Here is a 15804-nt window from a genome sequence, read left to right as displayed (position 1 = left end):
TGCTCAAATAAATTTGTTAGTCTCTAAGGTGCCACAAGTACTCCTTTTCTTTTTGCGAATACAGACTAACACGGCTGCTACTCTGAAACCTGTAAGGAGAGTGATCACTTAAGATGAGCCATTGGATGGTACCAACTGCCTTCTGCCGAGGAGAGACGCCCCGCCAGGTGGTACCAATTGACACAACCCCACACCTGTTCGTTCTTTCTTTCAGCTGCCTCCCCGCACCCACTCGGGGTTCTGGCAGCTCCCCCTCAGCACGTGAGGCAGAGAAACGCTCGCTCCGCCGCAGTCAGCTCAAACCGGAGCAGGCGCCGCCGCCGCCATGGCTGAGACCGAGGAGAGGAGCCTAGATGACTTCTTCGCCAAGAGGGGCAAGAAGAAGCGGCGGGAGAAAGGGAGCCGGGGAGCTGCTGCCACTGCCGCCACCTCCGCAGCCTCCTCCGCCTCCAGCGCGCTGGGGGGAGCCCGGTCTGATGAGGGGGGCTCCGGGGCTGCCGCCAGCACCGTCTCCTCCACCAGGGCAATGGTTAAGGAAGAGGATGAATGGAAGGAATTTGAGCAAAAAGAAGAGATTGACTACAGTGGGCTCAGAGTTCATTCCATGCAAATAAGTGAAAAAGAAGATGATGAAGGTGAAAAGAGAAGAACCAGGTGAAACTGGGAGGAGGCTGGTGGTGGTTTAGAGAGAGCATCTGGTCCTTGGAACAAGACAGCTTCTGTGCAAGCACCTGTTGCTGAAACTATTGTTACAGAAACCCTGGAACCAGTGCAATCCAGTGGTGTATGTCGACCGCCTGGTGCTAGGGAGACCAGGACACAGAAAGCACAGAAAGCACCACAAGGCCCACCAGAGATCTATAGTGATACACAGTTTCCATCATTGCAATCCACTGCCAAGCATGTAGATAGCCGAAAGGATAAAGAAATGGAGAAGAGCTTTGAAGTAGTAAAACACAAAAATAGAGGTAGGGATGAGGTCTCAAAAAAACAGGCACTTAAACTTCAGTTAGACAACCAATATGCTGTGCTTGGGGATCAGTAGAGCTGCATACATATTACAATTAAGGAATGCTTTTTTGGTAACCCTCCTAAGGTAACTAAACTACAGCTAACAACTATGATGAACATGCCGTCTTATTTCTGCTGGATCTGCTGTGGCAAGTGCAGACTACTTTGACATACGTGATTGCTCTCGCACTATGGAAGCATAATGTGTTACAGCTTTCTTCTCATCTTAAGTGATCACTTTCTTTACAGTGTGTATGATAAAACACACTGTTTCATGTTCTCTGTGTGTGTGTGTATATAAATCTCCCCATTGTATTTTCCACCGAATGCATCCGATGAAGTGAGCTGTAGCTCACGAAAGCTTATGCTCAAATAAATTTTAGTCTCTAAGGTGTAACAAGTACTCCTTTTCTTTTTTGCGAATACAGACTAACACGGCTGCTACTCTGAAACCTATTTTGGAATCACTTTCTGTTCTGATTACTAGCTCCTGCAGAGCAGTGAAAAAAATCTAGCATTAGAAAATACAATAATATAAATATCTTGCCAAATTAATTTCATTAATACAGCTCTGAGGCCCCCTCCCTTCCCATTAATTTGGCTGAGAACATATACCACCCATGTTGAGATTTATGTACTGGGAACGAAGCATGGGGTTATTCCAACAACTTGCCAGAATTCTGAAACCAAAAGTCTATCCACTATAAAGCAGCACTGCTGTTGCTTAAATGCCATTCGTAGTCAACAAGCAAGCTACCAAAGTACTAATGTATTCGGGTTCAATACTCTCACTCTACAGCGAGTGTGTTAACATATAAAACAACAGTAACTTATCCACTGGGAAATTCACTAGTCCAATAAGACACATAAAAGCATGATAGTTATTTCAGGAGAGCTATTTTTGCACTTGAGACCCTAGTGGGCTGTGTAGGCTGCTCTAATACTTTGGTATAAGAGGAACACACTGAAAGATTTTAATTGGCATGTGATTTCTACACTGTGCCCAGTGGAACAGTATTAACTTTATGTACTGTTTCAGTTCATTATACAGATTACATTATTGTTAAAGGGAGACTGTCACTTTAAACTTTTGAAATTGGCTTGCTTGACTAATTTTTAAAAAAAGATGAGTCCCCGAGAGAGCTCCTTTTTAAAGAGTGTGTCTTGAATTATTATTTTTTAATACAAAATCCATTTTATAGAAAGGTCTGCAAGGGTATTTCTCTTTCCATGTTTTTTTAAGGTTTTTAATGGCTTTTTCAGCAAGGAAAAATGGGCAGGTCAGAGAACACCACTACCAGACGTTCTTAGAATTGCCTCTCCTTTTGGGCACACCTCAGATGGACTCCTCAGCAGTATTTTCAGCGCTCTCAAACTCTGAATTTCCCCCCAAGACTAGGAGCCAGGTCAGTATGGTGCAAGAAATGCCTTCTTCGTGTTTATATCCTCACCTGAAGCCTGCCACTTCTCCCTGGATCCGTGAAGGGCTCTCTTGATGGAAGATGTGGGCTCCTCATCTCTCCCTCATGTCTCTATTGCTCCTTGTCCCACTGCTTGGGTTAAGAGACATGTGAAGGGGGGCTCAATGAATTTACTTAAATACCCCAAGAAATATGTTATTAGTGACACCTATAGACAATTGGGAAATTAGTATTCTCTCAACCCTCAGTCTGTGTGAAACCCTACTGAAGTGAATAGAGCTCCTTGTAAGATTTGGACTTTGTTTTCAACCTTGTCTGCTCTTCAGAGAGAATAAACACTTTATTTGTTGTGGTATGCAAAGAATAGAATATAACTGTGCAATGCTTGCTACCTCTCATCAACTAGATAGTTTCTGTTGTTCAGGTGGGTGGTGATTCTAACAGTCTGTGGAATCAAGAAAAATATCCCACATAGATAAAAATGCTGTTTTAAGATCAGAGAGCCTTTATCTGCAGTCGTTAAATTAGGTGAATCCCTTTTTGGTTTTGTTATGATTCAGTGTTAGGAAGTCTGAAATGCTGGAGCAATTCTTTGTGCATCATTGCAGCCACCAGCAACATTTGTCTCTATTAGGATTCTCCACCTTTCCAAAGTATACTGACAGTTTACTCACTGCAGTGTTTACTAAACTAGGTTGTGTTAATGAATCATCTTTTCTGCCTCCATTTTCTTCCTTTTCCTCACCACAAGATTTAAGTCAAATCCCATAGTTCTTCTATCAGGCACTGGAGATCATGCTGGCCAATATTTTCTCATTGATTCATTGTGCTCCCCTGGTCTATTTGACTCATCATCTGTAAACTCTCCTATTATACTTGGATTTAAGCTCCTTGACCTATCTCTTTAAGTGTTTGTACAAAGCTGAACACAATGGGGACTTTGTTCATTAATGGGGCTTCCATGTGATACCATAATACACATAATAATTGTATTTATAATACAGGAGTTTTAAGAGCAATATGGCTTACTCTGAGGGTATACATGCTGTTTCTTTAAGTTTGTAGCAATAAGCCACACAGCATGGAGTTGGCAAAGGTTCTAGGCAGAATCATAGAATTGTAAAACTGGAAGGGACCTTGAGAGGTCATCTGGTCCTGTCCCCTGCACTTGTGGCAGGACTAAGTATTATCTAGACCAGTGGTTCCCAAACTTGTTCTGCCGCTTGTGCAGGGAAAGCCCCTGGCGGGCCGAGCCGGTTTGTTTACCTGCCAAGTCCGCAGGTTTGGCTGATCTCGGCTCCAAGTGGCCACTGTTTGCTGCTACAGGCCAATGGGAGCCGCTGGAAGCAGTGGCCAGTATGTCCCTTGGCCTGCGCCGCTTTCAGCAGCTCCCATTGGCCTGGAGCAGTGAACCGCGGCCATTGGGAGCCGCAATCGGCCAAACCTGCGGACGCGGCAGGTAAACAAACTGGCCTGGCCCGCCAGGGGCTTTCCCTGCACAAGCAGCAGAACAAGTTTGGGAACCACTGATCTAGACCATCCTTGACAGGTGTTTATCTGCTCTACAGTGGAGCAGCAGGACAGATATAGAGATGCTTTCAGAGTAATATTTTCCTTATTACTAATAATCGCCCTTACTTGGTGGTAGAAAGCATCTATTTCTTGGATTCATTACAAAAATCATTGTCCCATGACAAGTGGGGATATTGTCATCATAACAGTTGAACTGAGGTGTAGGTATCCCTAGATAAAATGGTAACGGTGAATGGAGACCGGGATAATGAGGAAGTAGAAGAGCAGCTGCTGGCAGCAAATGGAGCCTGTTTCCTCTAAGATAGAATCACAGAAGTGTAGGACTGGAAGGGACCTCAGTAGGTCGTCCTGCCGTGAGTGCAGAGGAATGGACTAGAAGAAGTAATAACTAGTCAAATCTATCATGTAGGCTAAATCTATCCTTGCAGGTGTATCGCTTGGTGCAGGGATGGAAGTAGAGGAACTTGTGCCAGCCTCCCAAGTTTTGCTCTTGGATCTACTCACATTCGCTGCTGAAAAGACACTTATAAGAAGCCAAGGAAGTAGAAAAAATTTATACACTTTTCTTGCAGCATTAACTCATTATACAATGGTCATGTGCCTCCAGAAGGTTCATGACCCACATCAGCCAAGAGTTTTTTCAACTGTCTTGCCAGAGATTGCAGAATCTTTATAATTCTTTATTTAGAGGAAACAGGGTCTGTTTGCTGCCAGCAGCTCTTCTACTTCCTCATTATCCCTGTCTCCAATCACCTCTACCACTTTATCCAAGGTCACGTACACCTCAGTTCAACTGCTACCACAGTATCTTTGCTTGTGTAATTGGTTCAGTTCCCAGCACTCTCCTAACTTGTGATCTAGCTGACATGGCATTTATGGATGTTGCTGGAGTATAGGGATGCCATGCTCATCCCTACTCCCTCCTTGATTCCTGGCACCCTCCGTCACAAGTTTCCGTGCCTCAGTGTACTTCAGTTTCCTTAGGTGTAGGAGGGGAAATTGAAGGAGGCCTGGAACTGTTCTTTGGCTGCCAGAAGGCCACCTGCACCAGGGGCGTTCCGTGGGATTCTGTTGCCTCTTTGCACCAGCTTAGTTACCTCAGGGGAACTGCTGGAGAAAGACCAATGTCATGCATTAAGTGTAAGATAAAGATTCTGCAATCTGTGGCAAGGCAGTTGAAGAACTTCTTGACTACTGTGGGCCATGAATCTTCAGGAGGCAGATGACCTTTGTATGATTAGTTAATGCTGCAAGAAAAGTGTATACATTTTTTCTACTTCCTTGACTTTTTATAAGTGTCTTTTCAGCAGTGAGTGTGAGTGGGCCCAAGAGCAAGAGCTATGCCACCATACTGGTTAGTTCCCATAACCCCTCTACCTAACCTGTGTGCTTACTCCTGTTGGCCTCTTCAGCAGAATTCAGATTAGGCCTCTCAACTTTTAAATGCATGGGAAGGAACTATGGAGATGTATCCAGAAGTGGAAAACCCTCTGGCAATTAGATCTCAGTTCTCCTGAGACCCTCCCTTCCCAAGGAGCAGAGAGCACACTCTGAGGGAAGATATATTAGAAATGGAAAAGGTACAGAGAAGGGTAACAAAAATGATTGGGGTTATGGAACAGCTTCCACATGAGGAGAGATTGAAAAGACTGGGATTGTTCAGCTTGGAAAAGATATGGCTAAAGGAGGATATGATGGAGATCTGTAAAATCATGCCTGTTGTATAGAAAGTGAATAAGGAAATAACGTAAGAACCAGGAGTCACCTAATTAAATTAATAGGCAGCAGGTTTAAAACTAACAATAGGAAATACTTCTTCACACAATGCAGTCAGCCTGTGGAACTCATTGCCAGGGGATGCTGTAAAGGCCAAAATTATAACAAGATTCAAAAAAGCACTAGATAAGTTCATGGAGGAGGTACATCAATGGCTATTAGTAGGGCTCCATGTCTGTCACGGAGGTTGCAGAAGACATGGATTCTGTGAGTTTCTGCATCCTCTTTGACTTCTGCAGGGGCCAGTGTGGCTGACCCCAGGGCTGCCCAAGCAGCTGGCTCTGGGGCCAGCTGCTCAGGTGGCCCCTGGGCAGCCACACCAGCTGTTGCTGCAGTGGCTCCGGGGACAACCATACTAGCTGCTACTCTGGTGGCCCCTGGCAGTGGTCCCCAGGCTGCCAGAGCAGCCGAGGTCTGCATCCCTGAGTGGGCAGCCAAAGCAGCCGTGGTCCGCTGGCGCTGGTAGCAGGCGGCCGGAACAGCTGTGGTCCGTGGCCCCAGGCAGTGGTCCCTGGCAAGAGCAGCTGCATTCTGTGACCCTGAGCAGCAGTTCCCAGCTGGTCAGAGCAGCCGTGGTCTGCTGGCTCTGGCAGCAGTCCCTGACCAGAGCAGCCACGGTCTGCGGCCCCTGGCAGTTGGTGCCTCTGGCCCTGGGTACCCCTCCAGCAGTGGCACTCCAGGTTCCCCCCCAGGGGTGGCCCTTCCCCAGATGGCCCCCCCAGCAGCAACTCCCCACACCCTTCAGTGCCCCCATCCAAGATTTAATCACTAGTATAAGTCATGGACAGGTCACAGGTTTTTTTGTTTGTTTATTGCCCCATATCTGTCCATGACTTTTACTATAAGTACCCGTGACTAAATCATAGCCTTAGCTATTAGCCAAGAAGATCAGGATTGCATGATCTGGGTGTCTCTAAGCTTCTGACTGCCAGATGCTGGGACTGGACAACAGGGGATGGATCACTCAATAATTGCCCTGTTATGTCCATTCTCTCTACAGCATCTGGCAGTGGACACTGTTGGAAGACAGGATTCTTGGCTAGATAGACCATTGGTCAGACCCAGTATGGCCATTCTTATGTTCTTAATTTAGCTGCTCAGTAGTTTTTTGGGAAGAGAAGAGCAGGGCAGAAGGAACTGCTGGAATTAATACTTTTTCCCAGACAGGAAGAGGGAGCAGACAAGGCCCTGAGTTGCTACGCTTGTCATGGGCTCAGAGTCTTCACATCCTTTCCCCAACTATACAGCCTTAAAATTTAGTAGGAAAATGTAATTTAGGCTTGTGAAATTGCCCTAAATGAAACAGCAAAACTTTTTGAAGCTTTTTAGTGAAATGTCACTAAAAATGTCAACCAGCTTTGCACAGATAGCTGTATGCAGGTTTCACACTCTGATGCTCTGATAATATACTGTGATGCTTTAATGTGGGTTACTCTGGGGGTGGGTATATATGCTGTTTCTGTAAATCTGTAGCAGAAAACCAAGCAGGATAGCGTGATGCTCCAATAACACTAGAAAAACAGACAGCATTACTATTTAGAGTGTAAGTGATTATAACACCACTGAAAGTTATTAAAATAGCCTGTATAACATTTCCACTGTCTCATTTTTTTTCCAGGCTAGTTGACATAGAAATATGGCAAACCATCTCCTGGTCTTGGTCCATTTTCAATTTATCTGTAATTTTTTTTCTCCCTATTTGATTACCAAATTTGAATTATAAATATGTAACTGCATATAAAGGCTACAAAAATGAAAAATATAATAAAGCCTGAGGAGTAAACAACATGGTTAAAATGAAAAATCATTTTAACAAGATATTCTTTGAGGGCACAGGTTTTTTTTTTTCATTAATACACCATGGAATTCCAAGTCTCCTTTGCTGCCTAAGTATTATGAATGTTATGAATACTTTTTGTGAATGTCAGAAATAATTTGTACTTTAGCTCATGCTCTTTTCATATCTACATTTATTAATATTCCTGGCTTTTGGGGACTGGTCAATTGAAATTTCAGGGTCTCTAATATTTTTGATGAATTAATCCTACCTATAATAATATGGCATCCAACTTTTGTCAATCAATGCTAAGATCTTCCTTCCCTGATTGAAATGAAATCTCTTTGCTTATCTCTTATTATCTCCTGTTCTTAGTCTTATTAAATTTTCACTATAATCAAAATATTTAAGTTATGTGAAGGAAAAGCTTTAAAAAACAAATGAAATTTTGGATCAGGAAATTGATAAGGCCATATAGAAAGGAACTATGTTCACTTCTGGGGTAGCCTTACCATAGTAGGGCCTCTGGCAGGAGCAAGGGGACAAACTACTATGAGTAGGGGATCAAACTTATCAATCGTCTTTCCTGTCAGCTCTCATTTTGGTAGAGAAAGACCAAGCTGGCCTGTGAGTCTGAGACCTTACATGGAATCCTTCTGAAATATGGGGCTCATTAGAGTGGAACCGCAAGTTGCTGCTTCATTTGTTTGTGCTTAAGATGTACATCCCTGTGTGTGTTGCATTAGGGAATACAGTTTTGGTCACCTCAGGCCTGGTCTACACACAAAGCTGCACTGCTTTTACTGAAAGTGTATTTTTAAAATGATTTAGTAAAATCCCTGTGTGGACACTTAATTCAATTTCAATCAGGTTTATAACTATTCACCATGAATAGAATTTGGTATGAATTTTGTCCCTTTTTTGATTAGTAAATAGTTTGCAAACTGTTTGCTGTAAGTATTAATCAAATTGTTTGGATCAGTTATGTTCAGCCTATGGGTTGTTTATCAGCTGGTTGTTTTAATAATTTGCTGTTGGCTAGATTTTCAAAAGAGTGCATCACTATGATGGGGTGTACCAGGCCCTTTGCTAGAGGCTCTGTGGTCCTACCACTTCATGCCCCAGGAAAGGAGCAGTGAAGATGGGTCTTCCGGGCCTGCCTAGAGAGGATGCAGGGAAGCAGCCAATCAGAGCCCAGCATGCTCAGATAAAAGGAGCTGCAGGGCCTGAGAAGGTCACTTTCTACCTTGCACCAGAGGAGTAAGGAATGTTCTTTCTTGCTGGTCACAGGAGCTTGGGAGAGAACCAGAAGGTGGGTTCTGGTGATATTTTTGCATTTAGCGAGAAGGAAGAGCCTCTGAGAACTTCAGCCCTAATATAATGGGTGAAAGGAAAGTGACTATGTGGGAAAAGGCCCAGGGAATAGCAACAGCAAACTGTCAGTCGTATGTCGATGCTGTTTATAGGGTGTTTGGGTTGGGACCCAGAGTAGTGGGCAGGCCTGGGTTCTCCCACTGGGCATAAGCAAAGTGGCATGAACCCCAGAAGGGGACTTAACTTGAGAGATGACCTGAGAGGAGAGCTGGGGCAGTAAGAACCTGTGAAAATAAAGAGTCTCTGGGGGAAGAACTTAGCTAAAGGAGCAAAGAAGAGTTCTGCACGGCCCAGGAATAGGAGTAAAGAGCAGGAAACTTCAACAAGTGATGGACTGCAAGAGGGACTCCAAGGAAAGCAGCCTGGGAGTCAGTGCTTTATAACAGGGTAGGGAAGGACTTAAAGTTAGACCAGAAGGGGCTGAGACCTAAGCCCAGAAAGCAGCCTGAAGAGTAAGCCAAAAGGAAGAGAACAATCATTTTTGTGGATGTTTGTTTAGGCACTCATGAGAGGTGCGTGTTCCCTATTACTACCATCCACAATTGGGGCCAGTTTTTCTAAAGAAATCAGGATCCAGTGTAGACTTCGTTTAGGTGTCTAAATAGGAGCAGAGATCCCTAATTGTGAGTGCTGAGCGCTTTTGAAAATGTAGCCCAATGTGTGGAATGATTGCTTAGTCACATGGTGTTGTTTCTGCTTCCTAATTAGATGACTGAAATATCCTCAAACACAATAGCCAGTAATGCATAATGCATGTCCATTATGAATTTTTTTGATAAATTAACATTTTGTTTCAATATTTGGAACACTTGGGTTTCACAGGTGTTTTCATAAATATCTAGTAGTAGCTTTGTGGATTGTGTATAATATGACTGTATGAATCATAATAAACCAAATATGGCACTATTGTTCATCCTTTTTTTCTTTTCTTTTTTTTTTTTTGGTGGAGGGATAGGTTTTAATTTTTGTTACCATTTGCCACACAGACCCTTTTTTAATAAATATATATATATATATATATATATATATATATATATATTTATTTATTTTAAAGTTAAGGTTGAAAGCGTGTTTCAATGGAGTCCAGCTAACACTCAAAACAATATTACAGTTTTAATTACATAAATTCTACAGATTAAGAAAATAACCCACATTAGAATGGCTGGAAATGTACAATTAAGGTATAAAACTATTTCCTCATAGCCATATTTCTCACTTTCTCCTTACTCATTGCCTATCCAGATTTCACTTTTCTTCCACACATTTGCAAAAATATATCTAAAAGTTAACAAACATTTTAAAGGAGATTGTTGAAAAGGATCTCTTGAATAGAAAGTAGAACTTAATTTATTAGCAATAATGAAGAGCTTGCTACATATTTTTGCAAATTTTAATGTGCAAAGTTAACTTTGAGTGAGTGGGAAAGTTGGATAGGTGAGTGAAATAGGATTATGTATAGGCTTGCAAGGATTAGATTTATTATAAATGTTGATTTCACCTTACACACAAACGCACAAAAATTTCCATAGATAGACAAAGTAAGAAGAATGCTGCATGAGAAGTTATTAGAATTTGATTAAGGATATTGATGGTGTATATTTTAACAAGTGAGGGTGACAGTTTACTTTTATCAGTTATACAGCTTTAACTGTTTTTGAATGTCTGTGCTTAGTGTCATTAATTGTCTGACACCCCATATGTGACCCCCCCCATTTCCTGCAACTGTGAAAATTCAAAATTGATAAAATGCTTAACCCATACTTTTGTACAGCTGTGAAAATTTAAATTGATAAATAAAAATGCTTAAAAATAAACCGATATGATCCATCATAGTGAGAGAGAGTGTCACTCTGCCAAGCCTAACAATCTGACAGTGGGGAAAGGATCAGTCCCTTACCTATTTCCACTACTACATAATGGTAACCAGTTCTAGACGCACATGCTATATTGCCGTGTACAGTTTTGACCTACTCTGAACATGTGTCGAATTAATTAATCTCACAGCAGAGTTTAAATTTGTCAGAGGATTTAATTTGCTTAAAAAAAAAATAAAAACTCACAATGGGAAAAATATTTTTGCTATATGTTCTAGATACAAAGGGCCCAAAACTGTGCCCTAGAGCAGGTGGGGTTTTTTTAGTGTGCATTCATCATTTCATGTGGGATAGCTTTACTCTTTTATTATTTAATCCCAAAAACTAATAATAGTAATGTTCTAACTTTTATCTGGCTGTGCTCCCTCTGCAGGGTAATTACTTGTGATGAATGCTTGAGGGCACACTATTCCCAGGCTGAATCTCTCTGGCTAGAGAGAAAATGATCAAGATGGTTCTTACCTTTCTGTATTCCAGTCCCAAAGCTATTGTGGAAATATTATACTGTAAGCAAAGGCATAATAGAATTTCAAGTGTCAACCTTTAATTACAAGATTAACAGTTTCGTATCTAGAAAAAATATCTGTCACTTTCAGTTGTTTTATCAGTGTTTTATTTATTTACTTAGCTAACTAAATGTAACTGAATAGGACATTTACAATAAAGGCAGTAGTTGTAATTTTCTCAAACTGCTTTTGAAAATCTACAGTGTAGGTTGGGAGTGATTCATCTACCAAAGTATTTATTCTGTCTGAATAAGCAGTCTGAAAATACAAAGTCAATATATAAAACAGAAGGGTATAGTGTATTGGGAATACTTTCACCGGAGGTCAAAGTTGGGGAAGAAAAGCAGTGGAATTCTGCTCAAGTTCAACTTGCCACATCTCCAACCCACTGGTGGGTCCTTTTTTGGCCCCTTTCCTTTTCACTGGAGAGTGCTGCACCTCTTTCACACACAGTGATGGCTCATTTTGAGCCCTCTGGTACCATCAGCAATGATGGATGAAAATATGAAAAGGAAGAAGTTGGTATGGATTAGTGTCTCTCTAGCAAAGTGGTAGAAATCCCATCACTGGAGTCACTTATATTTCAACTTAACAATGCACCGAATGAAGAATATACTGTACTGGCCTTGCACTGGCTGGGCAATGGACTAGGTGTCTTTTTTTTTTTTAATTTCTGCCTTCTAGAATATCCAACTACATGGATATACACTAGCTTTATGTCTCGACTAAAATGATCTACACACTTTTTTACATTTAATATGACACTTAGGTTTCATGGTGAGCATACCAATGCCATGAATGAGGCAGTTCACACTTCTTTCAGAGCTACTGGGCCAAATTCTGGTCTCACTTTCACAAGTGTAAATCCAGTATAAAAAAATCCACAAAAATATATCTAAGATTTTATTCTGGATCCTGATTCTTTATCTGCTCCTCATGGAAATTTTACATCTGAGATTTCACAGAGTGGGGACAGAGTCCTATATGTCTGAGTCATCTACAATTGTCTTGCTGTTGACAGTGTCAGTCAACTTTTAAAATTAACTCAATTTGTGAGGAGATTTTTTTCCATTTAAATCATTGGTATTAAGGCAAACTGTAAGTATACCCTAAATTATCTCAGCTAATATGTACAAAAGGATCAAAAAATGAAAAATACTTTCATAGATCAGTTTTAAAAGGTAAAAATATGTCTAACTATATTGCAAATATTTGTTATACATTTACATGGCACATCTCTCCAATGTGTGGCACAATTTATGTGAAAAGAAAAGGAGTACTTGTGGCACCTTAGAGACTAACAAATTTATTAGAGCATAAGCTTTCGTGAGCTACAGCTCACTTCATCGGATGCATTTGGTGGAAAAAACAGAGTCTGTTTTTTCCACCAAATGCATCCGATGAAGTGAGCTGTAGCTCACGAAAGCTTATGCTCTAATGAATTTGTTAGTCTCTAAGGTGCCACAAGTACTCCTTTTCTTTTTGCGAATACAGACTAACACGGCTGCTACTCTGCAACCTGTCACAATTTATGTAGTTTGCAGTAGGCATAGATAAACATTAGCCAAATATACCAGGCCACACTGTGCCCCATAAATCTGTGCATGGAGAGTAAGCTCCCTATGCAAAAAGGACAGTCAGCAGCATCCAATCTCTGCACTACAAAGGAGCCAGAGCACCCCAGCCAGTAGACTTAGTTATACAAATACCCAGGATGGGCTTTTGTCCTCCAGAGATCTCAAATAGCACATGCCTAGCACTGCAATACACAAATGTAACTCTGATCTCATTCAGTCCTTTATCCACAAAACACATTGCACATGCCTCAACTATCCTGTCAGTGCTGAATATTTGCAAATTTTGCTGAGATTGTAGCTAAGGTTTTGAATGGTACTGTGAGGGAGATGACTGTATAGTGTGTTTCCTTATCTACTGGAGGCAGAAGGAAATTCTGGAGATACAGAGTCTGTCACTGTCTGTGGAAACAAGCTGTGTGGGCAACAGGGTATGATTAATGCATTAACTTGACATTTCTCTGCTTTTTTAGGGTTAGATTTTAATGAGAAATTGCATATTTTTGTTAGCAGATTAGCCACTTCATTCTAAAGTCCCTTCAGAACTTTTGGGTATCTGTCATCTGGGCATGGTGCTATTTAACTTATCGATTTTATTCCAGCACCTTCTCTTTTAATGCATGAATCTTCAACATTGCCTTGTCTTTCATACCTGAAAATGGTATTGTAGTTCTGTGGTAGAAAACTCTTCAAAATCATCTGTGCAGAAAAACTGATGCAAAGAAGTCATTTAACTATTTTAAGGTAATTTTATCTTCTTCACTTGTTTCTTTCACCCCTTCGTGGTCCAGCAGATCCACTAATTTTCTCAGGCTACCTGCTTCTGATATACTCAAATAATTTCTTTCTTGTTTTTATTTCTCTGCATATTTTTTTCATTGAATCCCCTCTCAGCCATCCTAATTCCCACATGACGTTTACCTGCCAAGTTTGCTTTTTCAATTAGCTTTACTTGGACTGGATTTTCATGGTTTTTGGAAGGATCCCTGTTTGGCTTATACCATTTAATCATGGCATTTCCTTCTTTTGTGTAGGAATATGCAAACCTCTGGGACTCCATTATGGCAACCTTATGTAGCACTGGAACTGTGATGGAGTATCACACACATTATTATTTCTAGAAAAAGATCTATTAAAAAGATCAGCTCTGTAAAATTATAGTTTTGAAGCCTATATTTCAGGAACTGGATCCTCGGTAGTAACAAGGAAAATTTTTTTAGAATTTAACAAGTGAGACTCTGAAGCCTAGGGAGTGAGGTGGGCTTCAGAGCCTGAGCTCCAGCCCGAGCCCCAACTTCCAAGCACTGTCTACATAGCAGTTTATAGAGCACTAGTCTGAGCCCTGCTAGCCGAAATCTGTCCATCTGGGGTTGGGAGTCTTGCTTCTGTGGGCTGTCTAGATGTACCCTCAAGCTCCTTTTTATTGTTCCTTTAATTTTATATTGGATTTACACCACATTTTCACTAGATGGCACTGTACTAAATACTATATCAAACGTAGGTGTCTTGCATGGCTGTGCAAAGAACGGTCAACATTCTTTTTCTGATGGCTTTTATGAAAACAATAGTTGCCAAAATAACTTATCAGCAAGCTTATTATTAATGGCTAATACATTATCAGATTTACCATAGGTTAGAATAGAATCACATGGCATATGATAGGTATGCAGTGTTGTACCCCTGTCAATCCCAGGGTATTAGAGAGACAAGGGTGAGGAAATATCTTTTATTGGACCAACTTCTTTTGGAGATAGAGACAAACTTTAGAAGTACTTAGAACTCTTCCTCAGGATGCTGCGTGTTGCTTGAAAGCTTCTCTCTCTCTCCCTCCAACAGAAGCGGGTCCAATAAAAGGTATTACCTCACCCACCTTGTGTCTCTAATGGCTGTCAGTTGCTGTTACTAGAGATGACCACTTCAAAGCAGAAAGTGAGAGGAATTTTACAATATCCCATCTAACCAACCCCTCACAATTCATTAGATGAAATCTGATTTTAAGGGTGCTATGTACATAACATATATATGCTATTTTAAAATAGGTTAATAAAGCTTTTCATTTGGAAATGGATCTTAATTCTTTAGCTCACATACTGTATGCAAAAACCTAACTGATCACTCTGGAGTATTAAATTCAAATTCACCTCTATGCCTTCATGTACAAATATAACAATTACCTCATTCCCTTTCATATAACTAGTACATTTAATAAGCCTTAAATATGCATTCTCATGCCAACAGGTCCTTCAGCAAAGGCAATCTGCACATGTCATTTATCAAAATTGAGGGGACTGAGCCCAGCTCCCCTCTGCGACCAATCTGGTTGGCCACTAGATTGATCCAGACTGATAACTATTAAAAACGTCAACTGGCAGGACTGTGTGTGTGTGTGTGTGTGTGTGTGTGTGTGACTGAAAAGCATATGCTAACTGTTGTATTTTCAATAAATATGGCGTATTTGCCTTCTCTCTTTATAAAAGCTCCCGTGTGTTTTGTATAGCAGAACATCTGTTCCTGGATGTATATATTTACACTTGGCTGCATTAAAACACATGCGATTTGCTTGTACTCAGTTTACCAAGTGATCCAGATTGCTCTGTACCAGACCTCCCCTCTTAATTATTTACCACTCCTCCAATCATTGTATCATCTGCAAACTTTATCAGTGGTGATTTTATGTTTTCTTGGGCACTAATACAAATGTTAAGGCCAAGAACAGATTCTGCTGGAAACAAAGCAGCTCAATGATGATTCCCCATTTTCAATTACATTTTGAGACCTGCTACTTAACTATTTTTTAAACTCATTTCATGTGTGCTATGTTAATTTGGTATCATTCTAGTTTTTTAATCAAAATATCATGCAGTACCAAGTCAAATGCTGTCAAGCAGTCGAGGTATATTGCATCAACGCTATTACCTTCATCAACCGAACTTATAATCTCAAAAAAAAATAATTTAA

The 15804-nt window shown here is 41.0% G+C and overlaps 1 pseudogene; it reads left to right on the top strand.

Moving 5' to 3' along the window:
- Positions 1-281: 281 nt before the first annotated feature.
- Positions 282-1121, top strand: LOC119853669 (annotated as a pseudogene).
- The last annotated feature ends 14683 nt before the right edge of the window (positions 1122-15804 follow it).

Source organism: Dermochelys coriacea, chromosome 3, assembly GCF_009764565.3.
Source record: "Dermochelys coriacea isolate rDerCor1 chromosome 3, rDerCor1.pri.v4, whole genome shotgun sequence".
NCBI classification, from domain to species: Eukaryota; Metazoa; Chordata; order Testudines; family Dermochelyidae; genus Dermochelys; species Dermochelys coriacea.
Note: the sequence above shows the minus strand (reverse complement) of the source record. Positions and strands in the feature narration are given on the sequence as shown.